Source organism: Sesamum indicum, linkage group LG12, assembly GCF_026168435.1.
Source record: "Sesamum indicum cultivar Baizhima isolate 11 linkage group LG12, ASM2616843v1, whole genome shotgun sequence".
Lineage (NCBI taxonomy): Eukaryota > Viridiplantae > Streptophyta > Magnoliopsida > Lamiales > Pedaliaceae > Sesamum > Sesamum indicum.
In genome coordinates, this window is record NC_142668.1 from 2,947,119 (window position 1) to 2,971,310 (window position 24,192).

Genomic DNA, 24,192 nt, shown 5'->3' on the forward strand with positions numbered 1-24,192 from the left:
GATCAAAAGGAGATAGAGTACCAATATCTTCTTTCTGATTTTCATAAAGGCTTACCTTCGTTTGAAGGAGATCCATTGTCTCTTTTCCAAATATCTCTTTTGTATTAGAATCAATCTTCATCATTTTATCCCAAAATTTAATATGGGTTATTCTGTATAGGCAAGAAATTCCAGCATCTGTATGACCGATTTTTGGAGTCCATTTCCAGATCCAGGGTATTAAAAATTCAATGAAAAATAAACATGAGGCTATAACCTCAATACATAATTTAGATTCTTGTTTCTTTAACAGCTGAGGTAAAATATCCACCCATTTATCAAAAAAGAACTTTATTTTTTCTGGTAAAATATTTGGAGTGGGACCAAAATAGTAAAACCAGTGTATAAACTAGTGTGGGATATCAATGTTATAAACATTGGCACAAACTTTTATAAACCAAGAATGTTTGTGCTTATCATTTTCATAATCTAATACTTTCATAAAGGTATCGCAGTAATCCCAGTAATTATACTTTACTGCTGATTTATTAATCAAAATTTCTCTATCTTTCATGGGAGAAATTCCCCAATCTTCCAAAGGTATAACCTTTTTAATAATTATTTTGCTGAAATTATAAATTTGTTTATTAGTGCTCGTAAAATGTGATATTTCACATGAGCTATTTTGAACAAGTATTTGTTCATAAAAATATCCGGACTTATAAGTCCTTGCTGGTAAGGATGAATTATCCAATTACCTTGCATTAAGATCCATGGATCATTTTTTCATTTTAAATCTTTTTCTTCTAAAAGAAATAGAATTTCTTTATGTTGGGTTTTTTAAAATCCAATATTATTGGATTCAGATTCTTAATCACCAATTATTTTGGCACATGAGGGACTATTATTTCCTTCAGTTTGAGTCTGTTGACCTTTTTTGTATTCCAAAAATGTCTGATATTCAGGATCTTGTGTTAAATCCATAGCTATAAGCTTTTGTTTCCCATTCTGAGATATAATCTCAGGTGCTTTGCCTCGACCACCTCTTCCTCTATAAGAGGAAGATCCTCGACCTCGTACAATTAGAATCTATCTCATTTTTCCCATTTTCCCATTTCCCATTTTTCCCATGTTATCCCATCATTTTTCCCATATAATCTATCTCATTTTTCCCATGTTATCCTCGACCTCGACCACCTTTTCCCATTTTTAAAAACTATTGAAGAATCTATCTCATTAAATAGTGATGAAATGATGATAAAATTATTATCTGAAAAAGAGATTAGTCATTATAGACAAATACATAAACTCCTTCATATAGGACTTGTACAAATTGCATTTAAACCTTTAACTTTGGAAGGTTTACCAGAAAGCTTTATTGCAGCCTTAAGGGATGGTAGGAATTTAAATTGGAAACAATCTCTCATGGGTATAATACAATCTAGTCTGGCACATGGACCAGTTTATTTTAATGTATATCCAAATTTACAATTATCTTTATCTGATATTAATATATTAGATGCTTTGACATTAAATGTTAAAACTCATGGTTATGATTATATGCCTGGAACAGAATTAATATGTATCTGTTATAGAATATATTATAAGCCTCTATTTACATTAAATCCACACTGTAAAAGGATTGATAAATCAAAAAATGAAACTATATTAATTGAAACCAATTTCAGTAGTTCAAATATAACTACAAGAAGACCAATTAAATGGTAAGAAATAACTTTTCCAGAAAACTGGATAATTGAACAAGCTGTACCTAAAAGACCACAAATACATGATCTTAATAATATTATAGATATTCTTCAAAATAATGAAGGAACTGTAAATATTAAATTTGAAACAAATACGAAATCATTACTATTTCAGAAATTTAACTCGATGATATCTTACATATCACCTATAGATTATAGAGTAGAATCTCCTATACCTTCTAGAGCCTCTACTTCTCAAATAAGAGATTCAGAAATATTCACCCCTGTTACAGAAAAATTATACATTAATAGACAAAATATTGTAAGAGAAGCTAATAATCAAACTCAGGATAATAATGAGTTAGAACCGACTATGTCAGAAATGGAGTTTAATATTTAATGAATTATAGTTCTATTATAGATTTTAGTCCAGGCTCTCCAGCCAGAAAAATTATTTCAGAAGAATTTAAAGATGTAGGTTATAGCCAATTCAGAGAATGGTTTTTCCAAAACTTTCATAAGAAAGAAATGTTATATTTTCAAGATGAATTTTATAAGATTTGCAAAGAAAAAAATGCTTTAATTCCTTTTGTGACATGGTTTATTGATACATATGTCAAAAACTATATTTCTGTTATAGAAAGAAATTATAAACTAGAATCAAGAAAAGTTTATCAAGGTCTTTACCCTCCACAACAGGCTTTTCATATTGAAAAGAATGGAAAAATTCATAATTTTTCAGCCTTTTCCAAATTAATAGAAACAGATACTCTTACAGTAACTTGTAAACATATAAATAATATGTTTGAACAACAAAATTATACAAATTTATTCCTTAATATTTTGGGAGAACAAATTCAATTAATTCATAATAAAATTGAAATGATTATTAAAGCTATAAATAGTATACAACCAGTTATAATAGAAACAAAAAATGAAGAAAAGGAAGCATCTCCTAGCTTTCAGCCTCCTCCAGTTATATCTGATTTTAAAATAAGACCAACCCATGAATTAGAAAAAATTCTTGAAGAAAAATTCAATAAATTGAGTATAAAAACTCTTGATAAAGAATTACAATATGAGTTGATAGAAAATACTGATCATAAACAAGTTTTTAGAAACCAAATCAATAAAATCACTAATAAATGGGCTGATAACCTATTCAGAGTAAATTCTATTATAATAGATCAACACCTATGGATGTTTTACATAAAGAATATACTGATACAATAGATATTAGTTATTCAGGTAATAAGATTTATGAATGGAATATTGATGGATATTTTAATAAATAGATTTACAATACGGTACATAGAATGCTTATGTATTCCACTATTTGTAAAAATAGTAATAATTCAGATAAAACTATTGCAGCAATGATTGTTGCTGGATTTACTGGACAACTTAAAGGCTGGTGGGATAATTATCTATCTCAACAAGATAAAGATAGTATTATCAATACTGTTAAACAAGAAAATAATCATTTAGTTGAAAATGCAGTTCATACACTTGCTGTCAATATTATTGAACATTTTACAGGAAGATTTAGTGATAATAGTGATACTATTAGAGCTTTATTACAAAATCTAAAGTGTAAAACACTTTCAGACTTTAGATGGTATGAATATACTTTTTTAAGTAGAGTAATGGAATTACCGGAATGTAATAATATACACTGGAAATCAAAATTTATTGATGGTCTGCCTAGTCTATTTGCAGAAAGGATTAGGAAAAAACTAAGAAAAGACCAGATTAATATTCCATATGAAAATTATACTTATGGAGCCCTAATAGATACTTGTATTCAAGAAGGGTTAGCTTTGTATAATGAAATAAAGCTTAATCAACAAATTAAAAGACAGAACCTTGATGAAAGAAAACAATTAGGACAATTTTGCCAACAATTTGGTTTAAAAAACCCTACTACTAGTAAGGATCATAAAATTAATAAGCCCTATAAATCAAAACGCAGAAAATATTTTTAGAAACATATAGAAAAAAAGAATAAAAGAAAAGAAGAAAAATCTCAAAGAAAACCGAAATATTCGAATAATAAAAATAGATATTGCAAGATTTGTAAAAAATTTGGTCATACTGCAAAATACTGTTGGACTAAAAAGAAGATTAATAATCTTGAAATATCAGATGATATAAAGAATATAATAATACAAACTTTACAAGAATCAGAATCTGAAAATACAGAAACTGAATCAATAAGTACTTCTGAATCAGAAGAAGAAGAAATATTAAATGTTTTATGTAATGAAAACATTTCATAATCAAGTTTAGAATGCGAACCTTGTAGCCTAGGACTAGACTGTCCTAAAGAATTAAATAATATTAATAATAAAAACGATATTGAAAAATCTGAATTGCATAAAATACTTTCCCAATTCTCAGAAATGAAAATTAATTTTCCTACTTCAAATCATACTTTTGAATTATTAAAAGCAATTAAAAATCTGAAATTAAGGATGCAAATTATTGATGAAATTAATACTGAATCCAGTACTTCCACTTCTTATAATCCAAAAGAAGACGTAAATCAATAAATTATAAATCCAAAAAGATCATATAATATGAATGAGGTAATGAACCAACTTAGAAGTAAATATCAACATAAAGAAGATAATATATCTCTGCAAAATTTATATAAAGAAATAAACAATTTAAAAGAAGAAATTAAAATATTGAAAGATAAAAATATTATTAAGGAATCTAGGATTTCTGATATAGAAAACATTTCTAGATTAGAAAATATATCTCAAAATGATAATAAACTAAAAATAGATGAGCATAGTATTTTCTCTGAAAACTTTTTATCTACCATAGAAATGGTTATATCCCAAAAATAGTATATAAAAATATCTCTTCTGATTGATAATCATTATACAAAATCATTTACAGCTCTTATTGATAGTGGTGCTGACTTAAATGTTATTCAGGAAGGATTAATACCAACTAGATATTTTCATAAAACTAGTCATACTTTATGGCATGCTGGAGGTGATAAACTCCAAATACAGTATAAAATTCCTAAAGCTTTCGTCTGTATTGATAATAAGTGTATTTCTCAAAGTTTTACTATTGCTAAGAATATCACTAACCAAGTAATACTTGGGACTCCATTTTTAAATAATATTTATCCAATAAAAAAGATTGATAGTAAAGGAATTATAGGAATGTTCCAAAATGATCACATATTTCTTGAATTTATTATTGAACCATTTAGTAAAATATTGCATAATATTTAGATAATATTAAAGCAAAATAGAATCAAATTAATTTCTTAAAACAAGAAATAAACATAATAACAACTGAAGAACAATTGAAGAATCCTAAATTATAGGATAAAATTAGTCTATTAAAAAATCAATTCTCTTTAGAAATTTGTAATGATCATCCTAATGCTTTTTGGGATAGAAAAAAACACATAGTTTCTTTACCTTATGAAGATTTTTTTGATGAAAAGAATATACCTACTAAGGCGAGGCCTTGTCAGATGAATTCTAAATATTTAGAATTATGTAAAAAAGAAATTGAATCCTTTTTACAAAAAGGATTAATATGTCCTTCTCAATCCTCATGGTCATGTACTGCTTTTTATGTTAATAAACATTCTGAAATTGAAAGAGTTATTCCAAGATTAGTTATAAATTATAAACCCCTTAATAAGGCATTAAAATGGATTAGGCATCCTATTCCTAATAAAAAAAGATCTATTAGATAGACTTTATGATAGTTTAGTATTTTCTAAATTTGATTTAAAATCAGGATATTGGCAAATACAAATTAATAAATCTGATAGATATAAAGTTGCATTTAATGTTCCTATTGGACATTATGAATGGAATGTTATGCCATTTGGTTTGAAAAATGCTCCTTCTGAATTCCAGAAAATTATGAATGATATTTTTACTCTTTCTAGTACTTTTATAATAGTATACATTGATGACATATTAGTCTATTCAAAAACTATTGAAATGCATTTTAAATATTTAAATATATTTAAATATTTAATTATACAAAATAGTTTAGTAATTTCTAAGTCAAAAATGGAATTATTTCAAACAAGAATAAGATTTCTAGGTCATATTATTGAAAAACGAAATATTATTCCTATTAATAGAAGTATTGATTTTGCGGATAAATTTTCAAATGAAATAACTGAAAAAACTCAGTTACAAAGGTTTTTAGGAAGTCTAAATTATATTGCTCCTTATTATCAAAATTTAATAGAAGATACGGCGATCTTATATGATAGACTAAAAAAGAATCCTAAGCCATGGACAATTGACCATACAGAAGCTGTTAAAAGAATAAAATCTAAAGTTAAAACACTTCCTTGTTTAATGTTAAGTAATCCAGATTGGAAAAAGATTATAGAGGAAGAGGTGGTCGAGGCAAAGCACCTGAGATTATATCTCAAAACGAGAAACAAATGCTTATAGCTATGGATTTAACACAAGATTTTGAATATCAGGCATTCTTGGAATACAAAAAAAGTCAACAAACTCAAACTGAAGGAAATGATAGTCCCTCATATGCCAAAATAATTGGTGATCAAGAATCTGAATTCAAAAATATTGGATTTTCAAAAACCCAACATAAAAAAATTATATTTCTTTTAGAAGAAAAAGATTTAAAATGAAAAAATGATCCATGGATCTTAATACAAAGGTATTTGGAGAATTCATCCTTACCAGCAAGGACTTATAAGTCCAAATATTTTTATGAACAAATACTTGTTCAAAATGGCTCATGTGAAATATCACATTTTACGAGCATTAATAAAGAAATTTATAATTTCAGCAAAATGATTATTAAAAAGGTTATACCTTTGGAAGATTGGAGAATTTCTCCCATGAAAGATAGAGAAATTTTGATTAATAAATCAGCAGTAAAGTATAATTATTGGGATTATTGCGATGCCTTTATGAAAGTATTAGATTATGAAAATGATAAGCACAAACATTCCTGGTTTATAAAAGTTTGTGACAATGTTTATAACATTGACATCCCACACTGGTTTATACACTGATTTTACTATTTTGGTCCCACTCCAAATATTTTACCAGAAAAAGTAAATCTTTTTTTTTACAAATGGGTGGATATTTCACCTCAGCTGTTAAAGAAACAAGAAGCTAAATTATTTATTGAGGGTATAGCCTCATGTTTCTTTTTCATTGAATTTTCAATACCCTGGATCTGGAAATGGACTCCAGAAATCGATAATACATATGCTGGAATTCCTTGCCTATACAGAATATCCCATATTAAATTTTGGGATAAAATGATGAAGATTGATCCTAATACAAAAGAGATATTTGGAAAAGAGACAATGGATCTCCTTCAAACGAAAATAAGCCTTTATGACAATCAGAAAGAAGATATTGGTATTCGATCTCCTTTTGATCATATCTCGAGGAAATTCAAAATGAAGTCAGAATTTCTGATTAAAGAGCAAATGGTTGGTGCATATGTTGAAAAAATGAAAAAGGACCTCATGGCTCATTTTGGGAAGGATAATAAATCCACCAAATCAGACTCAACTATGGCATCTGAATTCATGCAAGATGCTCAGGATCCTAATGATGTTGAATTTGAAGATATTTTTGAAGCTATCAAGGAAACCTTGGTAGAAAAGATTCACAAAAAAGACATGGAAGAATCTTCCTCAAACCAAGCACGTACGGAAAAAGGTTTGATTAAAGAAAGGCATCATTGCATAATTATCAGCAGTCAAATGACGCAATTAATAAGCAATTAAAAAGATGACGTAATCAATAACGTCAAAGCAGACAGAAGGCCGGGAATCTTAGCTTTTCAACTATTCACTTTTTGATTTCTAGCTCTATTATTGTAGTACTGTAGTACTTTTGAATTTTCATCGCGAAAATATCGGCTTTATACTGTGTAATACACGGTTTTTACTGTAGCTAGTAGGGTTAGGCCCCTCTAGAATAGGCTCCTCTGCATTCTATAAATGCAGATGTTTAAGACGTTCAGGGGTAGAACCAAGAAAACTCTCTCTTGTTTTCTCTCTCTCTCATCTTGCTCATGTGTTGAGCACCCATTCTTATTGTAAATTTATATATTAATAAGAGTTTGCAACTGCATAAAGACTACTGTAAGTCTTACTTGCTTTATTTTAATTTCTATATTTTATTTATAATCTTTTTTATTGTTCATGAATAGACTTATAGGCTAACCAATTCATGTGTTGATTCCTAACTGTTAATTGCACTAGCATGAATTTGGCATCATTAATAATTAGGACTCATGAAACATATAGGTTGGATAATAATAACTGGCATTGACATAAAAATTATGTTCTAAATATATGGCTCCTGGTAAGACCCCGGTCATAGCCGTGTTGAAGGCGCTTTTAGGGGCAGTTTGGAGTATTGTATTTGGATATAATTTTATGAAACGTTGCCGGTTATTCATTATCTTGTAAAATGTTATCCTATCCCTGCCTGATGATCCTGGTTGCAATGGTATATCTTTTTCGGATAATAATTTTATTATCATTGCATCATTATCTAATAAGATAGATTCTTCAGTAGTTTTTACTACTTGTTTTAATCCTAATTTTTCAAAAGTTCCTCGTTGATATATTAATCTTGGTTCAACTTTTGGAATTGTCCATCTATTTAATAGATCAATATTCTGAGGTATGTCATATTCCTCATTTTTAATATTTTTGATCATCAAGCAGGGATAGGATAGCATTTACAAGATAATGAATAACCGGCAACTTTTCATAAAATTGTATCCAAATAAAATACTCCAAACTGCCGCTAAAAACGCCTTCAACACGGCTATGACCGAGGTCTTACCAGGAGCCATATATTTAGAACATAATTTTTATGTCAATGCCAATTATTATTATCCAACATATATGTTTGATGAGTCCTAATTATTCATAATGCCAAATTCATGCTAGTGTAATTAACAGTTAGTAATCAACACATGAATTGCTTAGCCTATAAGGCAATCCATAAACAATAAAATAAGATTATAAATAAAATACAGAAATCAAAATAATGCAAGTAAGACTTACAGTAGTCCTTATGCAGTTGCAAACTTTTATTGATATATAAATTTACAATAAAAAGGGGTGCTCAACACATGAGCAAGAGAGAGAGAGAAAAAAAAAACAAGAGAGAGTTTTCTTGGTTCTGCCCCTGAACGTCTTAAACATCTGCATTTATAGAATGCGAATGAGCCTATTCTAGAGGGGCCTAACCCTACTAGCTACAGTAAAAACTGTGTATTACACAGTATAAAGCCTATATTTTCGGGATGAAAATTCAAAAGTGCTACAGTACTACAATAATAGAGCTAGAAGTTAAAAAGTGAATAGTTGAAAAGCCAAGATTCCCGGCCTTCTGTCTGCTTTGACGTCATTGATTACGTCATCTTTTTAATTGCTTATTAATTGTGTAATTTGACTGCTGATAATTATGCAATGATGCTTTCTTTAATCAGACCTTTTTTCGGTACGTGCTTGGTTTGAGGAAGATTCTTCCATGTCTTTTTTGTGAATCTTTTCTAACAAGGTTTCCTTGATAGTTTCAAAAATATCTTCAAATTCAACATCATTAGAATCCTAAGCATCTTGCATGAATTCAGATGACATGGTTGAGTCTGATTTGATGGATTTATTATCCTCCCCAAAATGAGCCATGAGGTCCTTTTTCATTTCTTCAACATATGCAGCAACCATTTGCTCTTTAGTCAGAAATTCTGACTTCATTTTGAATTTCCTCGAGATATGATCAAAAGGAGATAGAGTATCAATATCTTCTTTCTAATTTTCATAAAGGCTTATCTTCGTTTGAAGGAGATTCATTGTCTCTTTTTCAAATATCTCTTTTGTATTAGGATCAAGCTTCATCATTTTATCCCAAAATTTAATATGGAATATTCTATATAGGCAAGGAATTCCAGCATCTGTATGACCGATTTCTAGAGTCCATTTCCAGATCCAAGGTATTGAAAATTTAATAAAAAAGAAACATGAGGCTATACCCTCAATAAATAATTTAGCTTCTTGTTCCTTTAACAGCTGAGGTGAAATATCCACCCATTTGTCAAAAAAGAACTTTATTTTTTCTGGTAAAATATTTGGAGTGGGACCAAAATGGTAAAACCAGTGTATCAACCAGTATGGGATATCAATGTTATAACATTGGCACAAACTTTTATAAATCAGAAATGTTTGTCCTTATCATTTTCATAATCTAATACTTACATAAAGGCATCGCAGTAACCCCAGTAATTATACTTTACTGCTGATTTATTAATCAAAATTTCTTTATCTTTCATGGGAGAAATTCCCCATTCTTGCAAAGGTGTAACCTTTTTAATAATCATTTTGCTGAAATTATAAATTTCTTTATTAGTGCTCGTAAAATGTGATATTTCACATGAGCCATTTTGAACAAGTATTTGTTTATAAAAATATCTGGACTTATAAGTCCTTACTGGTAAGGATTAAGTATCCATATACCTTTGCATTAAGATCCATGGATCATTTTTTCATTTTATTTTTTTCTTCTAAAAGAAATATAATTTCTTTATGTTGGGTTTTTTAAAATTCAATATTATTGGATTCAGATTCTTCATCACCAATTATTTTGACATATGAGGGACAATCATTCCCTTCAATTTGAGTCTGTTGACCTTTTTTGTATTCCAAGAATGCCTGATATTCAGGATCTTGTGTTAAATCCATAGCTATAAGCTTTTGTTTCCCATTCTGAGATATAATCTCAGGTGCTTTGCCTCGACCACCTCTTCCTCTATAAGAGGAAGATCCTCGACCTCGGGAATTCATGCCTGTCATTTATTAAAATATTACCGAGTTAAGAAATCTGGAAGACTATTATCTTCTCCCTTTTTATAAAATATTTCAAAATCAAATGGGGCTAATTGAGCCTGCCATCTTGCAAACATTTGTTTAGAAACATCATGTTTAAAATCCTTTTGAAACATAAATTTGGCTGCTTTGCAATCTGTCATAATCAAAAAAAAATTATTATATAAATCATATTGAAATTTTAAAACACATTTGACTATAACTACAATTTCTTTTGCTATAGTTGCATAATTTTTTTTAGAATCATTCCATTTTCCTGAATGTAATCTAACAAGATATACTTGTTTTGTCTCAGAATTTATCTGTGTTAATATTCTTCCAAACCCTATATCAGATACGTCAATTTCTATAATCTTTTTTCAATCTGGATTACTTAACATTAAACAAGGAAGTGTTTTAACTTTAGATTTTATTCTTTTAACAGCTTCTGTATGGTCAATTGTCCATGGCTTAGGATTCTTTTTTAGTCTGTCATATAAGATCGTTGTATCTTCTATTAAATTTTTATAATAAGGAGCAATATAATTAAGACTTCCTGAAAACCTTTGTAACTGAGTTTTTTCAGTTATTTCATTTGGAAATTTATCCGCAAAATCAATACTTCTATTAATAGGAATAATATGACATAGAAATCTTATTCTTGTCTGAAATAATTCCATTTTTGACTTAGAAATTATTAAATCATTTTGTATAATTAAATATTTAAATATATTTAAATATTTAAAATGCATTTCAATAGTTTTTGAATAGACTAATATGTCATCAATGTATACTATTATAAAAGTACTATAAGGAGTAAAAATATCATTCATAATTTTCTGGAATTCAGAAGGATCATTTTTCAAACCAAATGGCATAACATTCCATTCATAATGTCCAATAGGAACATTTAATGCAGTTTTATATCTATCAGATTTATTAATTTGTATTTGCCAATATCCCGATTTTAAATCCAATTTAGAAAATACTAAACTATCATAAAGTCTATCGAGTAGATCTTTTTTATTAGAATAGATGCCTAATCCATTTTAACGCCTTATTAAGGGGTTTATAATTTATAACTAATTTTGAAATACCTCTTTCAATTTCAGAATGTTTATTAACATAAAAAAGCAGTACATGACCATGAGGATTGAGAAGAACATATTAATCCTTTTTGTAAAAGGAATTCAATTTCTTTTTTACATAATTCTAAATCTTCAGAATTTATCTGACAAAGCCTCGCCTTAGTAGGTATATTCTTTTCATCAAATGAATCTTCATAAGGTAAAAAAACTATATGTTTTTTTCTATCCCAAAAACCATTAAGATGATCATTACAAATTTCTAAAGAGAATTGATTTTTTAAGAGACTAATTTTATCCTGTAATTTAGAATTCTTCAATTGTTATTATGTTTATTTCTTGTTTTAAGAAATTAATTTGATTCTGTTTTGCTTTAATATTATCATAAATATTATGCAACATTTTACTAAATGCTTCAACAATAAATTCAAGAAATATATCATCATTTTGGAACGTTCCTATAATTCCTTTACTATCAATCTTTTTTATTGGATAAATATTATGTAAAAATGGAGTCCCAAGTATTACTTGGTTAGTGATATTCTTAGCAAGAATAAAACATTGAGAAATACACTTATTAGCAATACAGACAAAAGCTTTAGGAATTTTATATTGTATTTGGAGTTTATCACCTCCAGCATGCCATAAAGTATGACTAGTTTTATGAAAATATCTAGTTGGTATTAATCCTTCCTGAATAACATTTAAATCAGCGCCACTATCAACAAGAGTTGTAAATTATTATCAATCAGAAGAGATATTTTTATATACCATTTTTAGGATATAACCATTTGTATGGTAGATAAAAAGTTTTCAGAGAAAATACTATGCTCATCTATTTTTAGTTTATTGTCATTTTGAGATATATTTTCTAATCTAGAAATATTTTCTAAGTCAGAAATTCTAGATTCCTGAATAATATTTTTATCTTTCAAATTGTTTATTTCTTTATATAAATTTTGAAGAGATATATTATCTTCTTTATGTTGATATTTACTTCTAGGTTGGTTCATTACCTCATTCATATTATATGATCTTTTTGGATTTATAATTTTCCCATTTAAGTCTTCTTCTGGATTATAAGAAGTAGAAGTACTGAAAGCTATGAATATAGATGCATAATAAGGCTAGACTTTATACATATATAGATGTATAATAAAATATTTAACTGTAAATCCAACACACAAAATACTAGCAATATGTTTTTCTTCGTGGAGTACTTTTTCTTCTTCTTTCTCATTCAGTAAACCATCACACAATTTACATAATCTATACTCCTTAATCACGGAACCAGCAAATGACAGTAATTTTTAATTCCAAGATAACATTATATTTTATTATTTATTTAATATATATATAGATAGATATAGATGGATACATATATATATATGTATTGCGGGTTGCTATGAATACAGATGCATAATAAGGCTAGACTTTATAGATGTATAGACGTATAATAAAATATTTGAACTATAAATCCAACACACAAAATATTAGCAATATATTTTGTTAATGAAACTACTTCAGTTTGGTCAATTTTAAGCGATCGCAGATACAATAATTCAATCAACATTGTTGTTATTGATCCCTCGATCATTCCACAAATAGGCGATCATTGCATCACGGAATGTTGCTTGCGTATCAATATCTTCTTATGATTGTTGAGACAAACGACGAAACTGATCGTTTGCTTCATTGTTAGGATTGTCAAACTCTCCTTGTTCCCCACATTCAAAAAATTGGTCATCTATTGCAAATTTTCGTATAAAGTTATGGATGACAGAACATGCGATTACAACATCCCGCTGACGATCTAAGTTGTATGACAGCATAGGTCCTTTCAGAAAAGGGAATCTGTTCTTTAGCACACCAAATGCCCACTCAATGACATTACGCAACTGTGAGTGATGCTGGTTAAATAATTCTTGGGTGAATGGGCTTGCCGGTTGTTACCTCTAAACAACTTGATGTGATAACGATCTTGACGGTACAGCGCCAAGAATCCAGGAAAATTGGGATAAGCGGAATCCACTAAGTAATATTTACCTCAAATAACAAGATATGTTTATCATGAATGAAGACTGTTAAATTAGAGGTTACAAATTTTGGATAATGTAAATTTAATATCATTTGGTGGCCAAGGAAAATTCTGATCATTTTTTAGGCAGTCCATGAACATACGGGCATCATTTGCGCTACCCTCCCATCCAACCATGACATACGTAAACATCAAGTCAAAATCACAAACAGCCATAATATTTTGTTATATATCACCGTGACGTGAACGGTATGCATTTTGCATGGACACCGGAACACTTGCTGCTATAAATGTTCCGTCAATTGCGCCGACACAATCCTAATAATAAATAATTTAAAATGTTATGAGAAGGAAAATAAAAATTATTATTTCGGTGATTAATGAATGCAGTATATATTACCTTAAAATATGGAAAGAAGTGTGTATTGTAATGGATTCTGGGATGAATATGATTGAAATTTGGAAGACAAATTAGTTCTGGTGAGTAAAATAAATAATTAATTGAACTGTTTTTTAATATAATAATTGTAACGCAAAATTGTCATTCTCATTAAATTATAAGCAAGCGAGGTGTGTAAAATAAATAATTAATTATATTTTTGTTTATATACAGGATTTCTTTCCATAATCCATTACAATACACACTTCTTTCCATATTTTAAGGTAATATATACTGCATTCATTAATCACCGAAATAATAATTTTTATTTTTCTTCTCATAACATTTCAAATTATTTATTATTAGGATTGTTTCGGTGCAATTGATGGAACACTTATAGCAACAAGTGTTCCGGTGTCCATGCAAAATGCATACCGTTCACATCACGGTGATATATCACAAAATGTTATGGTTGTTTGTGATTTTGACTTGATATTTACGTATGTCATGGCTGGATGGGAGGGTAGCGCAAATGATGCCCCGTGTGTTCATGGACTGCCTAAAAAATGATCAGAATTTTCCTTGGCCACCAAATAGTATTAAATTCATTATCCAAAATTTGTAACCGCTAATTTGACAGTCTTCATTGATGATAAACATCTCTTGTTATTTCAGGTAAATATTACTTAGTGGATTCCGCTTATCCCAATTTTTCTAGATTCTTGGCGCTGTACCGTCAAGATCGTTATCACATCAACTCGTTTAAAGGTAACAACCGGCAAGCTCATTCACCCAAAGAATTATTTAACCAGCGCCACTCACAGTTGCATAATGTCATTGAGCGGACATTTGGTGTGCTAAAGAACAGATTCCCTTTTCTGAAAGGACCTATGCTGTCATACAACTTAGATCGTCAGCGGGATGTTGTTATCGCATGTTCTGTCATCCACAACTTTATACGAAAATTTGGCATAGATGACTAATTTTTGAACGTGCGGAACGAGGAGAGTTTGAAAATCCTGACAATGAAGCAAACGATCAGTTTCGTCGTTTGCCTCAACAATCGAAAGAAGATATTGATACACAAGCAGCATTCTGTGATGCAATGGCCGCCCATTTGTGGAATGATCGAGGGACCGATAACAACAATGTTAATTGAATTATTGTATTTGCGATCGATTAAAATTGACCAAACTGAAGTAGTTTCATTAACAAAATATATTGCTAGTATTTTGTGTGTTGGATTTACAGTTCAAATATTTTATTATACATCTATATATTTTATTATACATCTATACATCTATAAAGTCTAGCCTTATTATGCATCTGTATTCATAGCAACGCGCAATACATATATATATATGTATCCATCTATATCTATCTATATATATATTAAATAAATAATAAAATATAATGTTATCTTGGAATTAAAAATTGTTGTCATTTGCTGGTTCCGTGATTAAGGAGTATAAATTATGTAAATTGTGTGATGGTTTACTGAATGAGAAAGAAGAAGAAAAAGTACTCCACGAAGAAAAATATATTGCTAGTATTTTGTGTGTTGGATTTACAGTTAAATAGTTTATTATACATCTATATATTTTATTATACATCTATACATGTATAAAGTCTAGCCTTATTATGCATTTATATTCATAGCTGCCAGCAATTCATAATATATATATGTATATATCTATATCTATCTATCTATCTATATCTATATATATATATTAAATAAATAATAATATACAATATTATCTTGTAATAAAAAATTATTGTCATTTGCTTGTAATCTTGCAGCATGTGAATTTGGCGTGAGTTACTACACAAAAACAAATCTTCAGCAAAATTTTTTCAACATTCCATTTTTCAAAGTGGCAGTGAAGTGTCTATTGATTGGACATTTTATTATACTATCGATATACTGATATCAAAATGAAAAAATTCGCTAAAATTAATTAAGGGATACATAATCGATATTTTAGTTCGATATTTTTAATATGTATCGAAATTTTTTATTGAATTTGACCCGATTTAAATTATGATATTTTATTAAATATAGATCACTTTTTATATATATTCAATACGGTATAAAAATATCAAAATAAGTCAAATGTATTGTTTATATTAAAATATGTAAATGTAAAAATGATATTCATTATTAAAAAAATTTAATTTTATATAAATTTTATATACATCAAATCAAATGTCAAATAAGCTTGCTTGTGGAATGAAGCAATGAATTATCCAAGAATTTTGCAGCAAAGTTGTTTTTTCTAATGATACATTTTGCATCAATATTACTAGTATGTCCCTATTATTTAGTGTAATTCCCATGCAACCTTCCAATTTACTTTGCCTATAAATCCAATCCATGCACCACCTCACTTTACCTTCTTCATCCATAATATCTTTACATCATTTTGCTATCTACTGCTTTCTGTTTTTTGCTATCTACTGCTGGTTTAGCTTCGTTTACCGTCATTTTTCGATAATATTCAATCACTTGGCAAACCAATTTTACTAGTGGATTGAGGCATTAGTCACTGCTTAGTGGAGTGAATTGAGTTATAACATTCTGTGAATTTCCTATTTCACAATACGTGAATTTGAATTTTTTCTTCTTATTCATAAAAACATAAACATGGTTGTAAGCGGTTATATATTTCAGTCCGTCGTTTTTATTGTGAACGATGGACAAGGGAAATGGAGAACCTATTCGTCCAATCTCTCATCTACTGCAAAAGGCTCGGTATCTTTCGCCCAAACCACCACAACATGCAAGCCATCTGTTTCGCCCTATTCGACGTGAATAAGGAGTTCCGCACGCGATTAACTTACACGTAAGCCTATACAAGGGTTGACCAACTGCGAGATCGTTTTTATACGCTGCAATGGGTGGAAAATCACCCGGGCATTACATGGAATCACGACGAAAGGAGATTAAAGGTGGACGACGCTGTGTGGCAAGCCATTTGCCGGGTATGTTTCGTTATGTTTTGATATTGCAAATTTCTTTTTTATTAACAATAAAAATTAAAATAATTGTTGAATGCTAATGAATAGAAGAATCGATTGGCTCGATGCTACCAGAATGCGTACGAGCCAAAGTGGGAAGAGTTGTGCGAGCTCTTCGATGAGGATGAGAACCTCGGCATTTCGGTACCCGACGAGGAAGAAGAAGACGATGCTGATCTTTTCCCGAATATTCCAGATATGGCAGCCCCCCTTCAACATAACGAGACTGCTACTGTCATTTTTTATCCTATTTGCATGGATGCATCGTCGAGCTCGGACGACGAAGATGGCACGGACTTAAACGTCCCAAAGGCGCCAAAAGACGATGGTGCAAGCTCGTCCAATGTGGCGCCGCCGGAGGAACCCCCTACTAATGGAAAATGATTGTAAAGTTTTTGTTAATTTGAAGGATGATTTTTATGTAAGCCCTTGATGCCTTATTTATGAAAGACCCTTCCTTTTGCACTTAATAGTCTTGACAATTGCTATTTTCCTCTCTCATTCACATGCATGTCTAGTTATCTCAAACATTTTAGTTAGTTGTTTTTTACCCATTCATCATGTCTTGAGGATACTCCTCCGTCACCGCACACCACCTTCTGGACCAGTGTCGCCATCTTCTCAACTTCTTTATAATTATACATTCAAAAAATAAAATTATGTACAAAATTGAATTAATAATATAACAAGGCCAAGTTATGTTAATCTCTATCTCTTACTCATATATTTCTGTCTAATAATAAAATTTGTTTATCTTTTACATGCATCTTCTATTGTTAAATTTATGATTTATATATTTAATATATTACTTTTCACATCGTTTTTCTATTTATAAAAAATATATTTTATTATAATAATATACATCTTCTACTTTTACATGCATTATAGATTTTTTATATATTTTGTTAATTTTGTATAAAAAATAAAATAATAATTATTGTTTACTTATACATTTCTATCTATTTTGTATTCCAAATTTTTGCTTAATTTATTTTTTTATTATTATAATTTTTCTTTTCGCTTGTAATCTTTTTTTTTAATGTATTAAAACTTCTAAAGAATGCATTTTGATAAATACTTGTTGTTACAATTGTTGATTTATTTTTTGTTCAATTGATTCTTTTTTTCATCTTTATTTTGGGATTTATTTGCACCGATGAAAGTGGTCTATTCTTTCATGACTACTTAATTATTTTAATTTATTTTATAATTATTTAGTTTATTATTCATGATAATTAATTTACTCTTTATTTTTCTATTCAAATTGATGAAATAATATTTAGAATTTAAAATAATAAAATAGATTATATTGTTGATGTTTTGGTCATATTAATTATTTATTTAATTTAGGCCTTACTTATAGAAATAAAGTATATTCTTCACATTTTTGTTTAGCATTCACAATATATAAGTATATATCTATACATATATATTAGGTAATATGAGGAATATGTCATTTTGGCCTATGCTTACGGAAACTGGAAATTCCTTGTTACTAGATTCTCTAATTCAAATTAACCCACATGAATATTGAACTATATTTATCGTATAATTATACATAATTCAATTAAAGTGATCAATGACATAAAAGAAAATTCTCAATGTATAATTAGTTAAATTAACTAAATATGAATAAAAAAGGAGACAAATATTCAATCAATTAGGTCAACCCTCATAACTAATTTCTGTCACATCAGAAGTATATATACATATATTCAACATTCTCACACCTATATACCTACATTTGGAAACAACTAATCCAAACATATTCTCAGTTTTCGCACGAAAATCAATAAAGTATTTCTACCCATTTCCAAATGTTGAAAACTAAAAATGAAAATGAAAACACAACCAAACGGGCCCTAAAAGGCTCTACACCAAGGCCACTACTCTGTCTTTAGTTTTCTTTCTCTCTATTTTCTTCCTTACTAGCTAATTTTTTTCTTACTACTCATCTCCTCCTCGCCCTCACTCTGACGAGGGTCGGAGTTAGAGGCAGCAGATTTATCCTCTCTGTAACCAGATGAGCTCACCAGATCCATTAACAACTCCCCTACTATTCCCTCATTAGCAGCCCCTCCCCCCCCCCCCCCCCGACATGGCCATAGAGAAAGCAAGAAAAGAAAGAGAGAGCTTACCTAGGGAGTAAGGGGACTAAATGTTAGAATAGGCGACCATAAAGCCAATTTGGCGATTTTCAGAACCATTTAGCAATCTTTATGAATGTGGTATTATCTTGATGAATGTAGTAAGTACTAATTTGTGGCACCATGTATTTGTTGTTCTTACAATTTACGTTGACAGTGTTTTAACGTTATAATAAATGCCCACGGACCAATTGAATGACCCATGCAGTTGGGCTGCACATTGGATGGCAGCTATGAAACCAACTTCTAAGGGTTGGTTTGAAACGTTTCAAGTCGAGGACCTCAAGACTGAGCATCGAGAGTCCTAGAGACTTGCACTAGATATTACATTCATTGTATGAGTGTTGTTTTCATTGGCGACAGACATGGGATGTCTATGCAATTTTAGTGGATTAGTTGATAAGGTTGTTAACTAATTGACTTGCGGGAATTGTCATATTGAAGCCTTGGAGGCTTGGTCAGTATGACTTGAATTCCCAGCTCCGATAATATAGAATTAGCCCTTGGACTTGAGGAATCATAGTAGTCGCATGCTGGTTATATTTTGGATCTGGCGAGAGATGGTTGTGTCGTCGATATGGTCGTTATATGCTTTCTCCAGTGTAGTCTGAGTATATAGTAAGGACAGTGGACTTCAAAATAGAATTCGTCCCCTATCAGTATATGATTGATATATCTCTTATGCGCTTTGAGATGGTTTAAACTCTTTAAGTCTATGGTCATAACAATTGGTCAAATAAGAAATGATTTTCTTTGTCGATCAATAGAGTAAACGCATCTCAAGTACTCAGCATAGTTGCCTGGTCCAAGATGAGAACCGTCATCCAATTTCATGCCTTAGACTAAGGCTCGAAGATGGTCGATGGAAGGACCGTACCTGTATGGAACTCGAGAGTCTAAATGTTCACGCCAACATTCTAAGTTCTAGTGCCATGAACCGTTGCTAGACAGCCACCCGTGGTGACGAGCGTTTCAGATTAATAGTTAATTGGAATAAATAATTAAATTAGATTTAATTAATTATTTGTGTTGAATACAATGCCTAACTCTAGCTGAGTTTGAACCTAAAGAGTCACACACAAATCAATATGGTTGGTGAAATTAATTTAGAATTAATTCGAGAAGAAATAAATTAATTTAATTGAATTAAATTAATTTAAGGAGAATATATAAATAATTGGATCATTTATTTAATAATCCATTTGATGGATGGTTCAAAAATTAATTAATTAGTAATTATGTTTCCCTCCTCATTAGACCCATAATTGCTACCAAATTCATCCCCATTCTCAACACAACATCCATGCTCTACATTTTCAGCCTGTAGCCTGTTCAACAAATTATCAGAAACCCATTCACCGTCATGCATACCCTTTTTAGCCTCATGATCAACATATTTTTCAAACAACCTATCTTTATGTGACATGTTATAATCACTATCACAGATACATCATCCCCATCACTCTCATTTCCCTCAACACCATCTCTCTCCTCAATCCTCTCCATCGCATCCAAAGCATCAACCATTTTAGATTCATTCACTAACCCAACATGAGAAACACTACCCACAACATCGAGATGTTCTAAATACATTTCAACCTCAAAATTATTAAGTATGTATTTTTTCAAACCATAAACCTGTGCATAATACTCTGTGCACTTGAAATATCTATCAAAACTCTTTCGATACTTAACTCAAAATCTAATGCTCATTAAAACCCAACTATGCGGCATGATCCCATAGATATATTATGCCTATTTGATTTATATCTACAAAGTCAAAGAACTCCACACTCCCCCACACATACTCTCTATGTGGAACATGCTTCATAACTCCTCCATAATACATTTTCAAACTAAAACATGTAGGTTCCCCCATACTCACTATTATTATTAATTTTTACTAGTTATTAATTAAAATTAGAACAATAAAAGAAAAACAAAAAATCTACCAGACCATGCTCACCGCAATTAAACCAATCCATACAGTCATAAAAAATTCACAAATAAATCAGCAATTTCATACAAGAGAACAATAATTATATCCACAATTCAACATAAAAAGCAATTAATAGAGAAATCCACAATTTTGAGTAAAAACCTGATTTCCTACAGAAATCTAATTCCGTACACAATATTCATAATTTCATACACAAAATTCTCAATTTCATAAAGAAATCATAATTTATTCACAAGATTCGTAATTTTCATGAAAAAATCATAAAATCACTAACCGTAATTAGGCGTAGTATCGAGGGCATGTTTGCTCCTTCTCACCATTGTTGCTCCCCAACTCCAAAATTCTGTTTTGCACTCCTCAAATGCGACTTCAGATGACACTTTTTCAAACAATCGATTTTTAGGTTTTTCACTTTCGCGTTTGTGGGATTTGGCTGAAAAATATATGATATTCAATGGGCTTTGCAAAAAAAATGAGAGAGAAGTGTTTAATTACTAAAATAGCATAAAATAATCGGTGGAACTGGGGCAAGATGAGTGAAATTATGCTATGGTTTTTTTTTGTGAAGAAAGAGACATTTGGGGAAAATCATTCGAGAGAAGAAACCGGGGTTTCTGTTGCAGACTCTTGCATTGCGTATTGATTTGTAATTTGGGTGTTTTGGTTTTGTGATTTGGAGATAAATAAGTATGTGTTTGATATTATGTTTTGATATAATATAAAATAGTTTAAAATAAGTGGTGTATGTTTGATGTTGGGATATAAGAGACAAGTTTCTGTTTATTGTCAAATCATGTCCTTTTTATATATATTTATTAATATAATTGTGTATGTATATAGTATTTGTTTGTTAGTGAAATATAGTATATATATTTAAATTAAGTAATTTTCTTTGTTAAATACTTTTTTTTAACATTTTAAATAATAATTACAAATAAAATGAATAATTAACTGCACTGTAGTATTGTCTCCAAAATGATCTTTTTACACTTTATATTTGGACTGGAAAAATATAATATATAAATATTTTTAATTAAGTATGTATTATTGGTATATTGTCCTCAATTTTTAAATTTCTCAAATATTTCACAAAAGTATTAAAAATTTTGAGTTCAAAATATTTAAATAGTGTAAGTTGAAAAAAATTGTAATTAATATATAGTAAATTGAAGTATAGTAATGTGATAAAAATACATTCGTTAGACTTTATATTCGATTTGATTAATTATAATTGATAATTGAAGTAATAAAAAATATGAATTTCGTATATAGTACTCGTGTATTATCCTCAGTATACAAAACTAAGTATTTATTGAGGTAGAAAACTTTTACATATTTTTAGTCAGTAGCATTAATAGTAAATATTTTTAATATCAATGTTTTTGTAAGTTAAAAATTATTTTTATATAATTGTTGCTTAGATTTAACATATAGCATATACATTAAATAATATATAATATACATTAAATTTAGAAAAATTCACTATATCTCATCTGCTTTGGTATGGAGTTTATTTATTTATATTAAATAATAAGTAAAAATTGAATAAATAATTACATGCAACACAGTATTATGTTGAAAATGATTTCGTCCGCCTTTATATTCGCGGTAAAAATATTTAATTGATAAATCAAATAATAAGTACTTTGCATTACGCATGCAGTAATGATACAGTGTCCAAACATTATTTAAAAAATATTTCGTTCAAATAAAAAATTATATTGAGTCCAAAATATCTAAATAATCAAAGTTGAATCAATTAACATTGATTAGTTAAAAATTGAACAGTTAAAATATTTTTACTCATAACATATAAGGCTGTTAATTTCTAGGAAATTATCAATTTGTAATTACATAACTGCACGATATATAAGAAATGAATGCATTTGACACTCACAAACTGCTCGAGTAGTTGTTTTCTTTTTACTGATTAAATCAATATTTGACTTGGAAGTTTTTCAGTAGGGCATTGTATGCCTAAGGACCGTCATGACGCCATGGTGAGAATCCCTGTGGTCGCGGTGAGTGCGCTGTGCTGTCTCCCTCACTATACGTTTGGGCACCCCGATCAGACTGCACGCCAAATCAAAAAATGTAGTCAGTCCACGATCCAATCCCCCCCCCCACTTTCGATCCCATGTCGAGACTGTGTCGTGCAGCTACTGAGGTACTGCGTGCTAGCGCTGGGCCACCATCTCCACGAGCTACATATTCCACTGCATCCCAACTAGCAATGTGTGTATGTGAATGTAACGATGGAGCAGTAGAATCCGATATGACAATAGGTCATCCACGCTTCCTCTCACCAGATTACGCACGGTGTTACCACTGTAGTCATTTTCTGCTTCGTTTTGGGCCTCAACAAGAGCACCATGCAACCTGATGGGGCCACATACCTCTAGCATGCTGGGATAATGTGGCTCTGGGCACTGATAGTACCGTCTAGCCAATGAAAAACGCTGCAAAAAGGGTCCAATTAATAATTTGTTGACTTTGCAAATTACAATAATAATTTCAAATGATGATTGTTAAGTAGATTTCATCACATTGAAAATAACATGACGTGCCCTTGACGCACGTGGTCGTAGCTCTACTGGAAACACCATAACAAATGTTTCAATATCATAATAAATCCCTGGTATCTTAGTGATTCCGTGGAACTATCGAAATTGATTTTTAAACTCGTAGAATTTATCATGGACTTGGTCTCGGGTGTAAGGATATCCAAAATGCCTTCGTAATCCACGTGCCCAGTGACCCACCTGCGCCTCCGCAAGTGCATCGTCTCTCATAGGTGCTCGAGTGTTGTCGCCAAGTATCATCCACATGAAGCACTGCTCAATATTTAAACTCCAATGATCGTCCTGTGGAAATCCAGCAATCTCTAGATATCTGCGGTATGCTATAGCTGCAAAGAATTACGGTCAACAAAATAATTATTGTGCAACATTGCACCACGTGTACGGTTGAAAAATGTACAAAAATATCAATTTTGCTTTAATTACTATCTAAAT

The 24,192-nt window shown here is 30.0% G+C and overlaps 1 long non-coding RNA gene across 1 annotated transcript; it reads right to left on the bottom strand.

Moving 5' to 3' along the window:
* Window positions 1-1,728: 1,728 nt before the first annotated feature.
* Window positions 1,729-21,847, bottom strand: LOC148784633 (uncharacterized). The gene is made up of 2 exons (XR_016063075.1): window positions 21,453-21,847; window positions 1,729-1,969 (listed from the first exon to the last, which is right to left on the bottom strand). It is a non-coding gene; the product is annotated as an uncharacterized LOC148784633 (long non-coding RNA).
* Between the last annotated feature and the right edge of the window lie 2,345 nt (window positions 21,848-24,192).